Source organism: Chiloscyllium plagiosum, chromosome 1 (assembly GCF_004010195.1).
Source record: "Chiloscyllium plagiosum isolate BGI_BamShark_2017 chromosome 1, ASM401019v2, whole genome shotgun sequence".
In the NCBI taxonomy this organism is placed as follows: domain Eukaryota; kingdom Metazoa; phylum Chordata; class Chondrichthyes; order Orectolobiformes; family Hemiscylliidae; genus Chiloscyllium; species Chiloscyllium plagiosum.
The window spans coordinates 19681455-19695652 of NC_057710.1; the positions used below are offsets into that span (position 1 = coordinate 19681455).

The window sequence follows — 14198 nt, forward strand, 5'->3', positions numbered from 1 at the left end:
TTTTTCGGAATGGCAGCTGGTGACAAGCGGTGTCCCGCAGGGTTCAGAGTCCCACACCTGTTCATGTTATATATTAATGATCTGGATGAAGGGACTGGGGGCTTTCTAGCGAAGTTTGCTGATGATGCGAAGTTAGGTGGACAGGCAGGTAGTACTGAGGAAGTGGGGAGGCTGCAGAAGGATCTAGACAGTTTGGGAGAGTGGTTCTGGAAATGGCTGGTGGAATTCAATGTGAGCAAATGCAAGGTCTTGCACTTTGGAAAAAAGAATACAAGCATGGACTACTTTCTAAACGGTGAGAAAATTCATAAAGCCAAAGTACAAAGGGATCTGGGAGTGCTAGTCGAGGATTCTCTAAAGGTAAAGGTTGAGTCCGTGATTAAGAAAGCGAATGCAATGTTGTCATTTATCTCAAGAGGGTTGGAATATAAAAGCACCGTTGTGCTACTGAGACTTTATAAAGTTCTGGTTAGGCCCCATTTGGAGTACGGTGTCCAATTTTGGTCCCCACACCTCAGGAAGGACATACTGGGACTGGAGCGTGTCCAGCGGAGATTCACACAGATGATCCCTGGAATGGTAGGTCTAACATATGAGGAACGGCTGAGGATCCTGGGATTGTATTCATTGGAGTTTCGAAGATTAAGGGGAGATCTATTAGAAACTTACAAGATAATAAATGGCTTGGAAAGGGTGGACGCTAGGAAATTGTTTCCATTAGGCGAGGAGACTAAGATCCGTGGACACTGCCTTAGAATTAGAGGGGGTCAATTCAGAACAGAAATGCGGAGACATTTCTTCAGCCAGAGAGTGGTGGGCTTGTGGAATTCATTGCTGCAGGGTACAGAGGAGGCCGGGATGCTAAATGTCTTCAAGGCAGAGATTGATAAATTCTTGATGTCACAAGGAATTAAGGGCTACGGGGAGAATGCGGGTAAGTGGAGTTGAAATGCCCATCAGCCATGATTGAATGGCCGAATGGCCTTACTTCCACTCCTATGTCTGATGGTCTTACAGTCTAGGCGCTATATACCAAGGGTAAAAGATCTATCTGCAAGTAATCATAGAAAAGTGATTGGATACCAGCCAGGACACCAGAAAATCCACTAAAGTTTTAAATTCAATTCAATTATATTTTAAATATTAACAATAATCATTAGTTTAATTATTAGGAACCACTCCTCACAGGTTTATATTGTATGATTTATAAAATGTTTTATGTTAAAGATAACTAAGTTAAAAATCAAAAGTTAGAATGTGCAAACATAAAATGGTTGCAAAGAATATATTGAGACATAGATTAATACAAAGTATAGAAATAAATCTACACAAATTACATGAAGATTAAGCAAGGAGATTGAACAGTCTATTTTCTATTATCAATGCTAATTATGGACAGAAGTAAAGACCAATTAAACTAAAGAACATATCAGAGATGAAAAGACCACTTTACTACATGAGGGGGGGAGGTTTTGAACTTTTGTTAGAGGACAAATATCCAATATCAGAGTTCCTGCTAGCTAATATTATCTAGAAGGAGGCATTTCAGTGAAACCAATTTCTTTTGGATAACGTAAGTACACACACATTTCATTTGAGTTAACTTGTTAAAATTAATCTGTCAGAATTATAAACACAAGCTTTGTGTATTAAATACGAGAGTTTATTTCTATGAATGAATGGTGCTTCGACAGTTAGAAACTCAGCAAGATGTGGATCTGAAAAATAGCAAGTAACATACACGCTCTGCAAAAGCTAGGCCATGATCATTTCCAATAAGAGAAAATTTAACCATTGCCCTTGACATCCAATGGCATTACCATCAATGAGTACTCACTACCAACAGCCTGGAGGGGTTACCATTGACCAGAAATTGAACTGGACTAGCCGCATAAATATAGTGACCACTGGAGTACATCAGAAGCTAGGAATGCTGCAGGAAGCATCTCACCTCCTGACTTCCAAAAGCTGTCCAATATTTATAAGGCATAAGTTAGGAGTGTGATGGAATATTACCCACTCAGCTAGATGAGTGCAGTCCCAACAGCACTCAAGAAGCTTTACAACATCTAGGTCAAAGTGGGGGGTGGGGATGGGGATGGGGATGGGGATGGGGATGGGGATGGGGGTGGGGATGGTACAATGGTTAGCACTGCAGTCACACACTGCCATGAACCCAAGTTCAATTCCAGCCTTGGGCAACTGTCTGTGTGGAGTTTGCACATTCTCCCAGCGTCTGTGTGGAGGCTGTACATTGCTATACAACTAAAGTACCGAAGAGTTTGAAACTTGAACTTGAAGTAGGATTGTATGGTAGACTCTTCAATCGATCGAGATTGCATACTTTTTTGAGCAGTGAGTTGGATACTTTTCGAAACGTACAGAAAACAGATGGGGGTTGCTTCTGGAGGTTGAAAACCTGTTCAATAACTGTTTTTGGATTAATCCAGTTGCAGTTTTCACAGACTGAGACAAAGTGCACTCAGATATCCAGGAGCCAAAAGACAGGAAATGTCTTATCCTTCTCTCTGAAATAAAAAAATATCTTGGAGACTCTAGAGCGCCCACACCTCCCCAAACGACGGTTGGAGGAAGAACGCCTCATCTTCCGGCTAGGAACCCTCCAACCACAAGGGATGAACTCGGATTTCACCAGTTTCCTCATTTCCCCTCCCCCCACCCTGTCTCAGTCAAATCCATCAAATTCAGCACCGCCTTCCTAACCTGAGATCTTCTTCCCGACCTCTCCGCCCCCACCCCAGTCTGACCTATCACCCTCACCTTGACCTCTTTCCACCTATCACATTTCCGACGCCCCTCCCCCAAGTCCCTCCTCCCTACCTTTTATCTTAGCCTGCTGGACAAACTTTCCCCATTCCTGAAGAAGGGCTTATGCCCGAAACATCGATTCTCCTGTTCCCTGGATGCTGCCTGACCTGCTGCGCTTTTCCAGCAACACATTTCCAGCTCTGATCTCCAGCATCTGCAGACCTCACTTTCTCCTCAAAGAATTCCATGACAGGTTTGTTCAATCAGCTACTGAATCAAAAATCCAGTATTATTCCACAAATGGTGTCACTTCACCATTGTTAAAAATGAAGACAACTGAGACAAACTCAGTTTGTGTCAGATGAATTTGACCTGATTTAAAGAAGTCAAATATACCTCAGTACGTAAAAACACTTTGTTTTGCGAGCAGTATAGACCATTTGTCAGGTGCTTAGAGCGAGGCATACAGGTTACAACTGCGCAGGAGTTGCACAATGCAAGATCAACATCAGCAAGTTCAACATTAGTTGCAGTTAGAGAGTCCATTCAACAGTCTAATAATGGCAGGGAAGAAGCTGTTCTTGAACTTGTTGGTATATGTGTTCAAGCTTCTGTGTCTTCTGCCTGATGGAAAAAAACGGAAAACAAACCTGAGTCAGGCAGCATCTGGTGAGAGAAACTGAGCATAGAATTTTCCAGAACTACTGAGTTTCTCCATCAATTTCTGCTTTTAGTTAGTAACTTCACTCCTGCATACCAAGCAGCTTTTCCTTTTTGCAAATTCAATCATGTAAGGGGTGAAGCCTGACTGGTTAAACAAGCCTACTCAAACGAGACGGCACACTGGCATTATGTCAGAAAGCCTGACTAAAACAGGCAAGCGAGGATGAATTTAAAAGGGCATTCAACTCTAAAGGAGGCAACCAAGTCAAAAAGGCTAGATGGAGGTGGGTTAGATAGGATGTGGTTATTACGACTATTTATTGGTGACGTGAGCTCCAACCCCTATTTAAGAAAAAATACAGGGGAGCCTTCTCAGGGTAAATGCAGAGAGGATGTCCATAGAGATAATGTCCACTGCTCTGCCCTCATCAATCCTCTTTGTTACTTCTTAAAAATAATTCAGTCAAGTTAGTGAGACATGATTTCCCATGCACAAAGCCATGTTGACTATTCCTAATTAGTCCTTGCCTTTATAAGTACATGTAAAACCTTGTCCTCAGGATTCCCTCCAACAACTTGCCCACCACTGATGTCAGGCTCACTGGTCTGTAGTTCCCTAGCTTTTCCTTACCACGTTTCTTAAATTTTGGCACCATGTTAGCCAACCTCTAGTCTTCTGGCACCTCACCTATGACTATCAATGATAGAAGTAGCTCAGCGAGCTACCTTCTCTACCTTCCCACAGAATCTCGGGCATACGTGATCAAGTCCTGGTGGTTTTTCCACCTTTATGCATTTTAAGACATCCAGTACCACCTCCTCTGTAATATGGACATTTTTCAAGATGTCACCATCTATTTCCCCACATCCTGTATTTTCAATGTTCTTTTCTACAGTAAACACTGACGCAAAATACTTGTTTAGTATTTCCCCCATCTCCTGCGGGCGCACACAGAGGCTGTCTTACTGATCTTTGAGGGGTCCTATTCTCTCTCTAGTTGCTCTTTTGTCCTTAATGTAGTTATAAAATCCCTTTGGATCCTCCTTGACCCTATTTGCCAAAGCTATCTCATGTCCCCCTTTTTGCCCTCCCGATTTCCCTCTTAAATATACTCCTACCACCTTTATACTCTTCTAAGGATTCATGCGCTCTCTCCTGTCTATACCTGACATATGGTTCCTTCTTTCTCTTGACCAAAACCTCAATTTCTTTAGTCATCCAGCATTCTCTACACCTACCAGCCTTTCCTTTCACTCGAACAGTAATATTCTTCTCGGGCCACTAGTTATCTCATTTCTGAAGGCTACCCATTTTCCAGCCATCCCTTTATCTACAAACATCTGCCCCCAATCAGCTTTTGAAAGTGCTAGCTTAATACCATCAAAAATAACCTTCTTCCAATTTACAATTTCAACTTTTAGATCTGGTCTATCCTTTTCTGCAGATTGTTAAGGCGCAAAGATGGCCTTCAGTGTCACTCTGATGTCCAGAAATACGTGAACTCAAATAGCAAAGGCAATAGCTGTATAGATTCACTGCTGTGGAGAAAGTGAGGACTACAGATGTTGGAGATCAGGGTCGAAGAGTGTGGTGCTGCAAAAGCACAGCCGGTCAGGCAGCATCCAAGGAGCGGCAGAATCGACATTTCGGGCATAAGCCTTTCTGCTCCTCGGATGCTTCCTGACTGGTTGTGCTTTTCCAGCACCATACTCTTCAACTCAGATTCACTGCTGTGTCAGATAGCAGTATAGGATTCTTTCTCTCTTGCTTACTGACCATGTGGTCACTGACTTTGTTTTCTTCCTACTTTTTAAAGTGCTATTGTATTGCTGTTTTTTTCCCAAAGTTCCAAAACAATAAAACAGTAATTACTGCTCCTGGAATTCAAGGAAATCGCCTACGACACCTAATATACCTCAAAAAAAAAAGCAGCTCTTACAGCCACAATGTTTTCCCATGAACTATCTTGGACTACCCAGAATCCAGGGATGCTGTCTGACTGGGTTTTTTCTAGCTCCTTTTCATTCCTATGTAACATATCAAGTATTTAAAAGAGGCTTTGAATGATTATTTGGATTAAAAATGGTGTGCAGGGACAAAGGGGAAAAAGCAGGGAGTTGGCACTAGGCAACTGAACTGGTGCAGGCATGACAAGCCAAATGGCTCCCTTCTGCACCAGAACAAATCTGTGAATCTATGAAGATGGCAAGTGGTGCTGCATAATGATTAAGATTGGGAGTTAGCTTGACAATTATTCATCCATTGTCTAAGTTCAAAACAGATATATATTTTTATCGAAAGAACAGTAAGGTTGTTCATTACTTGGAAGATCTAATAAAGGTGGGTTGGAGGAACAAAGCAATTCCATGGCACAAACACTAATCATTAAAAAAATATGGCACAGGTTAACAAGGCCAGATTAAAAAAAGAAAAATAAGCAACAGGCTTTAGTTCTCAAGGCAGTCGAGAAGTTATGGAGTAATGCCAATCCTGTACCAAATTTTGATATTCCACAAGCTATGTGCAGTTACACGCAGTGCATGCAGTTATATTTACTGCATGCACTGCATGAAAGAGATGCACTGAAGAGGATGCAGGAAAGATTTTCAATTATGATACCAGAAATGCAGAAATATGGACGTACACATAATAGATGGGCATGCTAGGTTTACTTCCATGTAAAACAGGGAAGCTTGATGTACAATCTAATAGAGATTCTTAAAGTATGAAAGGCTTTGGAAGAGTGGATACAGATATAATGTTTCCTCTTGTGAGGAAGACACAAATAGAAGCCATTAATGAGATACTCATGAAGTCAAAAAAGGATTCAGAAGAAATTTCTTCAGCCAAAGAATGCCAAGAGTGTGAAATTGATTATCAAAGCAAGCAAATAGCATTGATACATTTAAGGGAAAGTTAAACAAACAAATATGGGAGAAGAGAACAGAGGAAATGATGATAGTATTGGATGAGAAAAATGAGAGGAAGCTTAAAAGCGCATAAATACTAGGATGAAATGGTTGGGCTCAATAAACTATGTTTGTTTACATTTTCTAATAAAGTAATTTGAGTGACAAGGTAATTTATTTTGGTGATTTTGCTCAAAAAGGAACATCTATAAAAAAATTCATGCTCTTCTTGCAAAATAGAATGTTTAGCATTCTTATTAGTCACTGAAATAAGCAAAGAGTACCTCATTCTAATATCTAATCAAACAACAATATATCTTATAATGCACTAGTTGCTTAACAGCCCACAAAGAAATCAGATAGATTCTGTACTTGTGTCTTCAAATGCAGATGAAGGACAAGAGGGCTATCAACTGATCTAAAATTACAGACGAACAAGTAACATCTCAAAGTCACAAAAAATGGGTGTCATAATGAAAGAAAACTATGCTGCCAACCTTTTTGAAATATAATGATTCTTAGTTGGTATCAAAATGTATTATGGCAATTCACACAGTAATATAGTTGAATGCAATTTGTAACAAATTAAACAGGACTCCTATAAAATTATCTTCAAACCTTACATCTGCAAAAATAATCAAAAACAAGTCAAATCTTTATTTTGAGACTCCTAATTTAAATTTGATGTTCATTTCATTCTTGTCAACATAGAAGTAATTCATATCTATCAAAATATGTAGGGAAAAAATCATTAAGGCTCATTAATTGGGGTGGCACGGTGCTCAGTGGTTAGCACTGCTGCCTTACAGCGCCAGGGACCTGGGTTCAATTCCCACCTCGGGCAACTGTCTGTGTGGAGTTTGCACATTCTCACCGTGTCTGCATGGGTTTCCTCCGGGTGCACCGGTTTCCTCCCACAGTCCAAAGATATGCCGGTTAGGTGAATTGGCCTTGCTAAATTGCCTGTAGTGTTGAGTACATTAGTCAGGGGTGAATGTAGGGGAATGGGTCTGGGTGGGTTGCTTTTCAGAGGGTCGGTGTGGGAAGAGCAAGACTTGCAGCTTAATGTTGCAGGGTATAGGTACTATAGGGAGGACAGTATATGGTGCAAGACAGGAGGGAGAGTGGCGTTTTGGTTAGGGATAGCATTACGGTTGTATTTAGGGAGGATATTCCTCGGTGTACATCCAGGGAAGCTATTTGGGTGGAACTGAGAAATAAGAAAGGCATGATCACGTTATTGGTATTGTGTTTTGGCCCTCCAACAGTCAGCAGGAAATTGAGAAACAAATTAGTAGAGATCTTAGATATCTGTAAGAATGATAGGGTTGTAATGGTAGGGGATTTTAACTTTTCAAACATAGATTGGAACTGCCATTGTGTTAAGGGCTTGGATAGAGAAGCATTTAAGTGTGTGCAAGAAAATGTTCTTATTCAGTACATGGATGAACCAATGAGAGTGATAGCAAAACTTGATCTTCTGTTGGGAAATAAGGCAGGGTAAGTGACTGAATCTCAGTGGGGGGCACTTTGGGGCCAGTGATCATAATTCTATTAGTTTTAAAAGTTATGGAAATGAATAAACCTGATATAAAAGTTAATATTCTAAATTGGGGTAAGGCCAATTTTGATGGTATTAGTTAAAAACTTTCAATCTGCCCTTTACCTGTGAATTTGTCTCTCCCAAATCAACTTTTGAAAGTCGGAGGCCTTCAAAAAAGAGATGAGAGTCCATAGGCAGTATGTACCTATTACTGTGAAGGGCAAGGTTGTTGGGTGTAGGGAATGTGGGATGACTACAGAAATTGAGGTTTTGGTCAAGAAAAAAAAAAGAGGCATATGACATATATAGACAGCTTGGACCAAGTGAATCCCTTAAAGAGTACAAGGGCAATAGGAGTACATTCAAGAGGGAAATCAGGAGGGTAAAAAAGGGACATGAGATAGCTTTGGCAAATAGGGTTAAGGAGAATCAGAGAGATTCTGCAAATACATTAAGGACAAAAGAGGAACTCTGAAAAGAGTATGATCCCTCAACTGGACTTACCACATAAACATAGTGGCTATAAAACCAGGTCAGAGGCAAGGAATCATCTAGCATGGAAGTTACATCTTAAATCCTCAAAACCATCCTCAAGGCACAAGTGAGGAGTGAGATGGAATATATCCTACTTGCCTGGATGAGTGCAGCGCAAGCAATACTGAAGAAGCTTGACACCATCCAGCCAAAGCATGCCTTATTGTCCTCTACTGAGGAATCACAAAACTTTGTAACCATTGTGCAACCAGTGAACATCTCTGCTTCTGACCTTATGATGGAGGGAAGGTCATTAATGAAGCAACTGAGGACAGTGCAGGGGAGAGAGGGAGAGGGAGAGGGAGAGGGAGTGAGTGAGTGAGTGAGTGAGTGAGTGAGTGAGTGAGTGAGTGAGTGAGTGAGTGAGAGTGAGTGAGTGAGTGAGAGAGTGAGAGAGTGAGAGAGTGAGAGAGTAAACCTGCACAGTTACTGCCTTTGCTGTTTTTGAATTCATGTGTCAGTGGACATTGGAGTGCATCTGGGAAAATTAACAACTAATCTTGGAGGAAGCAGTTTGGGTGAAGTTCACAACACAGAATCAAATAATTGTTGTTTTAAGTCTGTCCAAGAGAAAGGCTGTATTAGTGAGTACAGTGGGTTCTTTCTTGATTGTATGCTTTTGGAGATAAATCTCTTGATTAAACTTAAAATATAAGCCATAGCTATTAATTTAACCTGGTGCAGTGTTTTGTAGAGGAATAAGACAGTGTTATTTTCTGGGTCTGTAGATTGTGAAGGAGCAAAAATGGCCTTTGCAGTGATATGTACTTCTTGTCAGATGTGGGAGTTTAAAGAGGGTTTAAGGATTACTGTGGATTATATCTGCCATAAATGCTGTTGGATGCGAATCTTATCAGATCAAGTGGATCGGTTGCAGAGACAGATAGAAGCGATGAGGAATTTGCAACAGCAACAGTATGTTATTGATGGCAGTTATAGGAAGGGGGGAAAATCTCAGATACAGTCACATAGATGGGTTAACTCCAGGAAGGGAGAGAGAGGTCGGCACCTAGGGCAGGAGTCTTTTGTGGATATACCCATTTCAAACAGGTACGGTGTTTTGGAAAATGTAGGGGATGATGGATTCTCAGGGGAACGTATCAGGAACAGCCAAGTTTCTGGTATTGAGACTGGCTCAAATGCAACGAGGAGTATGTTGGCTTTCAAGATATCAATTGTGTTAAGGGATTCTGTAGTCCAAGGTACAGACAGACGTTTCTGTGGCCAGCAGAGTGGTGTGTTGTTTCCCTGGTGCCAGGCTCAAGGATGTCTCAAAGAGGGTGCAGAATGTTCTCACGGGGGAGAGGGGCTAGCAAGAGGTCATTGTCCAGATTGGAACCAACTATATAGGAAGGGTAAATGTTGAGATTCTGAAGGGAGATTACACAGAGTTAGGTAGAAATTTAAAAAGGAGGTCCTCAAGGGGAGTAATGTATGGATTACTCCCAGTACTACGAGCTAGTGAGGGCAGGAATAGGAGGATAGAGCAGATGAATGCATGGCTGAGGAGCTGGTGAATGGGAGAAGGATTCACATTTTTGGATCATTGGAATCTCTTTTAGGGTAGAAGTGACCTGTACGAGAAGGACGGATTGCACCTAAATTGGAAGGGGACTAATATACTGGCAGGGAGATTTGTTAGAACTGCTTGAGAGGATTTAAATTACTAAGGTGGGACCCATGGAGGTAGTGAGGAAAGAGATTAATCTGAGACTGATACAATTGAGAACAGAAGTGATGGGACCCAGGGAGATAGTGAGGAAAGAGATCAATCTGAGACAGGCACAGTTGAGAACAGAAGTGAATCAAACAGTCAGGGCAAGCAGGGACAAGGTAGGACTAATAACTTGAACTGCATTTATTTCAATGCAAGAGGTAGGCAGATGAAGTCAGGGCATGGTTAGGAACATGGGACTGGGATATCATAGCAAATACATAAATATGGCTAGGAGATGGGCAGGACTGGCAGCTTAATGTTCCAGGATACAAATGCTACAGGAAGGATAGAAAGGGAGGCAAGAGAGGAGGGGGAGTGGCGTTTTTGATAAGGGATAGCATCACAGCTGTGCTGAGGGAGGATATTCCTGGAAACACATCCAGGGAAGTTATTTGGGTGGAACTGAGAAATAAGAAAGGGATGATCACCTTATTGGGATTGCATCATAGACCCCCTAAAAGTCAGAGGGAAATTGAGAAACAAACTTGTAAGGAGATCTCAGCTATCTGTAAGAATAATAGGATAGTCATGGTCGGGAATTTTAACTAACCAAACATCGACTGGGACTGCAATAGCGTTAAAGATTTAGATGGAGAAGAATTTCTTGAGTGCGTACAAGACAGTTTTCTGATTCAGTATGTGGATGTACCTACTAGAGAAGGTGCAAAACTTGACCTACTCTTGGGAAATAAGGCAGGGCAGGTGAGTGAGGTGTGAGTGGGGGAGCACTTTGGGGCCAGCGACCGTAATTCTATTCGTTTTAAAATCGTGATGGAAAAGGATAGACCAGATCTAAAAGTTGAAGTTCTAAACTGAAGAAAGGCCAATTTTGACAGTATTAGGCAAGAACTTTTGAAAGCTGATTGGAGGCAGATGTTCGTAGGTAAAGGGACGGCTAGAAAATGGGAAGCCTTCAGAAAACAGATAACAAGAATCCAGAGAAAGTATATTCCTGTCAGGGTGAAAGGGAAGGCTGGTAGGTATAGGGAATGCTGGATGACTAAAGAAATTGAGGGTTTGGTTAAGAAAAAGAAGGAAGCATATGTCAGGTATAGACAGGATAGATCGAGTGAATCCTTAGAAGAGTATAAAGGAAGTAGGAGTGTACTTAAGAGGGAAATCAGGACAGCAAAAAGGGGATATGAGATAGCATTGGCAAATAGAATTCAGGAGAATCCAAAGAGTTTTTACAAATATATTAAGGGCAAAAGGGTAACTAGGTAGTGAATAGGGCCTCTCAAAGTTCAGCAAGGTGGCCTTTGTGTGCAGCCACAGAAAATGGGGCAGATACGAAGTGAATATTTTGCATGAGTGTTTACTGTGGAAAAGGATATGGAAGATATAGACTGTAGGGAAATAGATGGTGACATCTTGCAAAATGTCCAGATTACAGAGGAAGAAGTGCTGGATGTCTTGAAACGGTTAAAGGTGGATAAATCCCCAGGACATAGATGTACCCAAGAACTCTGTGGGAAGCTAGAGAAGTGATTGCAGTGCCTCTTGCTGAGATATTTGTTTCATCGATAGTCACAGGTGAGGTGTTGGAAGACTGGAGGTTGGCAAACGTGGTGCCACTGTTTAAGAAGGGCAGTAAAGACAAGCCAGGGAATTATAGACTGGTGAGCCTGACCTCAGTGGTGGGCAACTTGGAGGGAATCCTGAAGGACAGGATGTACACGTATTTGGAAAGGCAAGGACGGATTAGGGATAGTCAACATGGCTTTCTGCATGGGAAATCATGTCTCACAAACTTGATTGAGTTTTTTGATGAAGTAACAAAAAGATTGATGAGGGCAGAGCAGTAGATGTGATCTATATGGACTTCAGTAAGGCGTTCGACAAGGTTCCCCATGGGAGACTGATTAGCAAGGTTAGATTGCATGGAATAAAAGGAGAACTAGCCATTTGGATACAGAACTGGCTCAAATATAAAAGACAGAGGGTGGTGGTGGAGGGTTGTTTTTCAGACTGGAGGCCTGTGACCAGTGGAGTGCCACAAAGATCGGTGCTGGGTCCTCTACTTTTTGTTATTAAATAAATGATTTGGATGCGAGCATAAGAGATACAGTTAGTAAGTTTGCAGATGACACCAAATTTGGAGGTGTAGTGGACAGTGTTACCTCAAATTCCAACAGGATCTGGACCAGATGGGCCAGTGGGCTGAGAGATGGCAGATGGAGTTTAATTCAGATAAATGCGAGGTGCTGCATTTTGGGAAAGCAAATCTTAGCAAGACTTATACACTTAATGGTAAGGTCCTAGGGAGTGTTGCTGAACAAAGAGACCTTGGAGTGTAGGTTTTTAGTTTCTTGAAAGTGGAGTTGCAGGTAGATAGGATAGTGAAGGTGGTGTTTGGTATGCTTTCCTTTATTGGTCAGAGCATTGAGTACAGGAGTTGGGAGGTCACGTTGCGGCTGTACAGGACATTGGTTAGGCCACTGTTGGAATATTGCGTGCAATTCTATTCTCCTTCCTAACGGAAAGATGTTGTGAAACTTGAAAGGGTTCAAAAAAGATTTACAAGGATGTTGCCAGGGTTGGAGGAGTTGAGCTATAGGGAGAGGCTGGGGCTGTTTTCCCTGCAGCGTCAGAGGCTGAGGGGTAACCTTATAGAGGTTTACAAAATTATGATGGACATGGATAGGATAAATAGACAGTCTTTTCCCTCGGATCGGGGAGTCCAGAACTCGAGGGCATAGGTTTATGATGAGAGGGGAAGGATATAAAAGAGACCTAAGGGGCAACTTTTTCACACAGAGGGTGGTACGTGTGTGGAATGAGCTGCCAGAGGATGTGGTGGAGGCTGGTACAATTACAACATTTAAGAGGCATTTGGATGGGTATATGAATAGGAAGGCCGGGTGCTGGCAGGTGGGACTAGGTTGGTTGGGATATCTGGTCGGTGTGGACAGGTTGGTCTAAAGGGTCTGTTTTCATGCTGTACATCTCTATGACTCTACAACTCTATGATTAGGGCAGAAGACTAAAAGCTTGGCCGGTGAAACAGTTTTCAAGGATTTCTCTAAAAGAACAGACAGAAAAAGAAGCAAAATGATTTCTTAGCTACTGGCAATTCAAACGGTCTGTCTACGTAGGTGGCTCAAGGCACTGGAGCAATACCACCAAGGCTGCCTGCGCAAGATCCTGCAAATCTGCTGAAAAGAAAGACGCATCAACGTCGAGTGGTGGGCCTGTAAATTCATTGCCACGGAGTGCAGTGGGATGTTAAATATCTTCAAGGCAGAGATTGATAAATTTTTAATCTCGCAAGGAATTAAGAGATTCGGGGAGAATGCGGGTAGGTGGCATTGAAATGCTCATCAACCATGATTGAATGGCAGAGTGGACTCGATGAGACAATCCTATGTCTCATGGTCTTATGGTCTGAACACCAGCATTCTCGAACAGAGCAACATCCCCAGCAGAGGCACTGACCACTCTTGATGGGCTGGGAAAATCGTGTGCACAGCCAACACAAGACGCCCCAAGAGGTTTCTACTCCCAGTTTTGAAATGGAAGGAAAGCTCAAGTGAACAGAAAGAGCGTTTCAGTGATACCATGAAGACCTCACTGGCAAATTGCAGCATTCCCACAGATTCCTATGAATCACTGGCCCAAGACAGTCCAAAATGAAAGAGCAGCATCCATGAAGGTGTCAAGCACCTTAAGACTTGACACTGGGAAAAAACGGAAGCCAGGCAAAATCAGTGAAAGGAATGCGCTGCCACACCCATGCCACACCCTCTCCTCCGCACAAACACCTTCTGCCCTGAATGGAATACAGCCCGCGGTAGCCACATCCATCTGTACAGCTGTCTAAGAGTGTGGTACTGTAAAAGCACAGCCAGTCAGGCAACATCCGAGGAGCAGGAGAATCATCATTTCAGGTATAAGCCCTTTATGTTTGCAGTTGGTTAACATGCCGATTAGTCTCTGAAGCATATTCACATGAGGATACATACATTCCTGATTACAGAGTGTGATATTAAAGAGTTAATTTGCTCTGCCAACCTGCATGAAATCGGATGTCCCGAGGCAAGATGGGATGTCTCTGTTCTACAG

General features: G+C 42.2%; 1 protein-coding gene across 1 annotated transcript in view; it reads right to left on the reverse strand.

Annotated features, from left to right (window-relative positions):
• Positions 1–14198, reverse strand: part of ctnna2 (catenin (cadherin-associated protein), alpha 2) — a 1205477-nt gene that overhangs the window by 960583 nt on the left and 230696 nt on the right. The gene's annotated exons all lie outside the window — the stretch shown is intronic.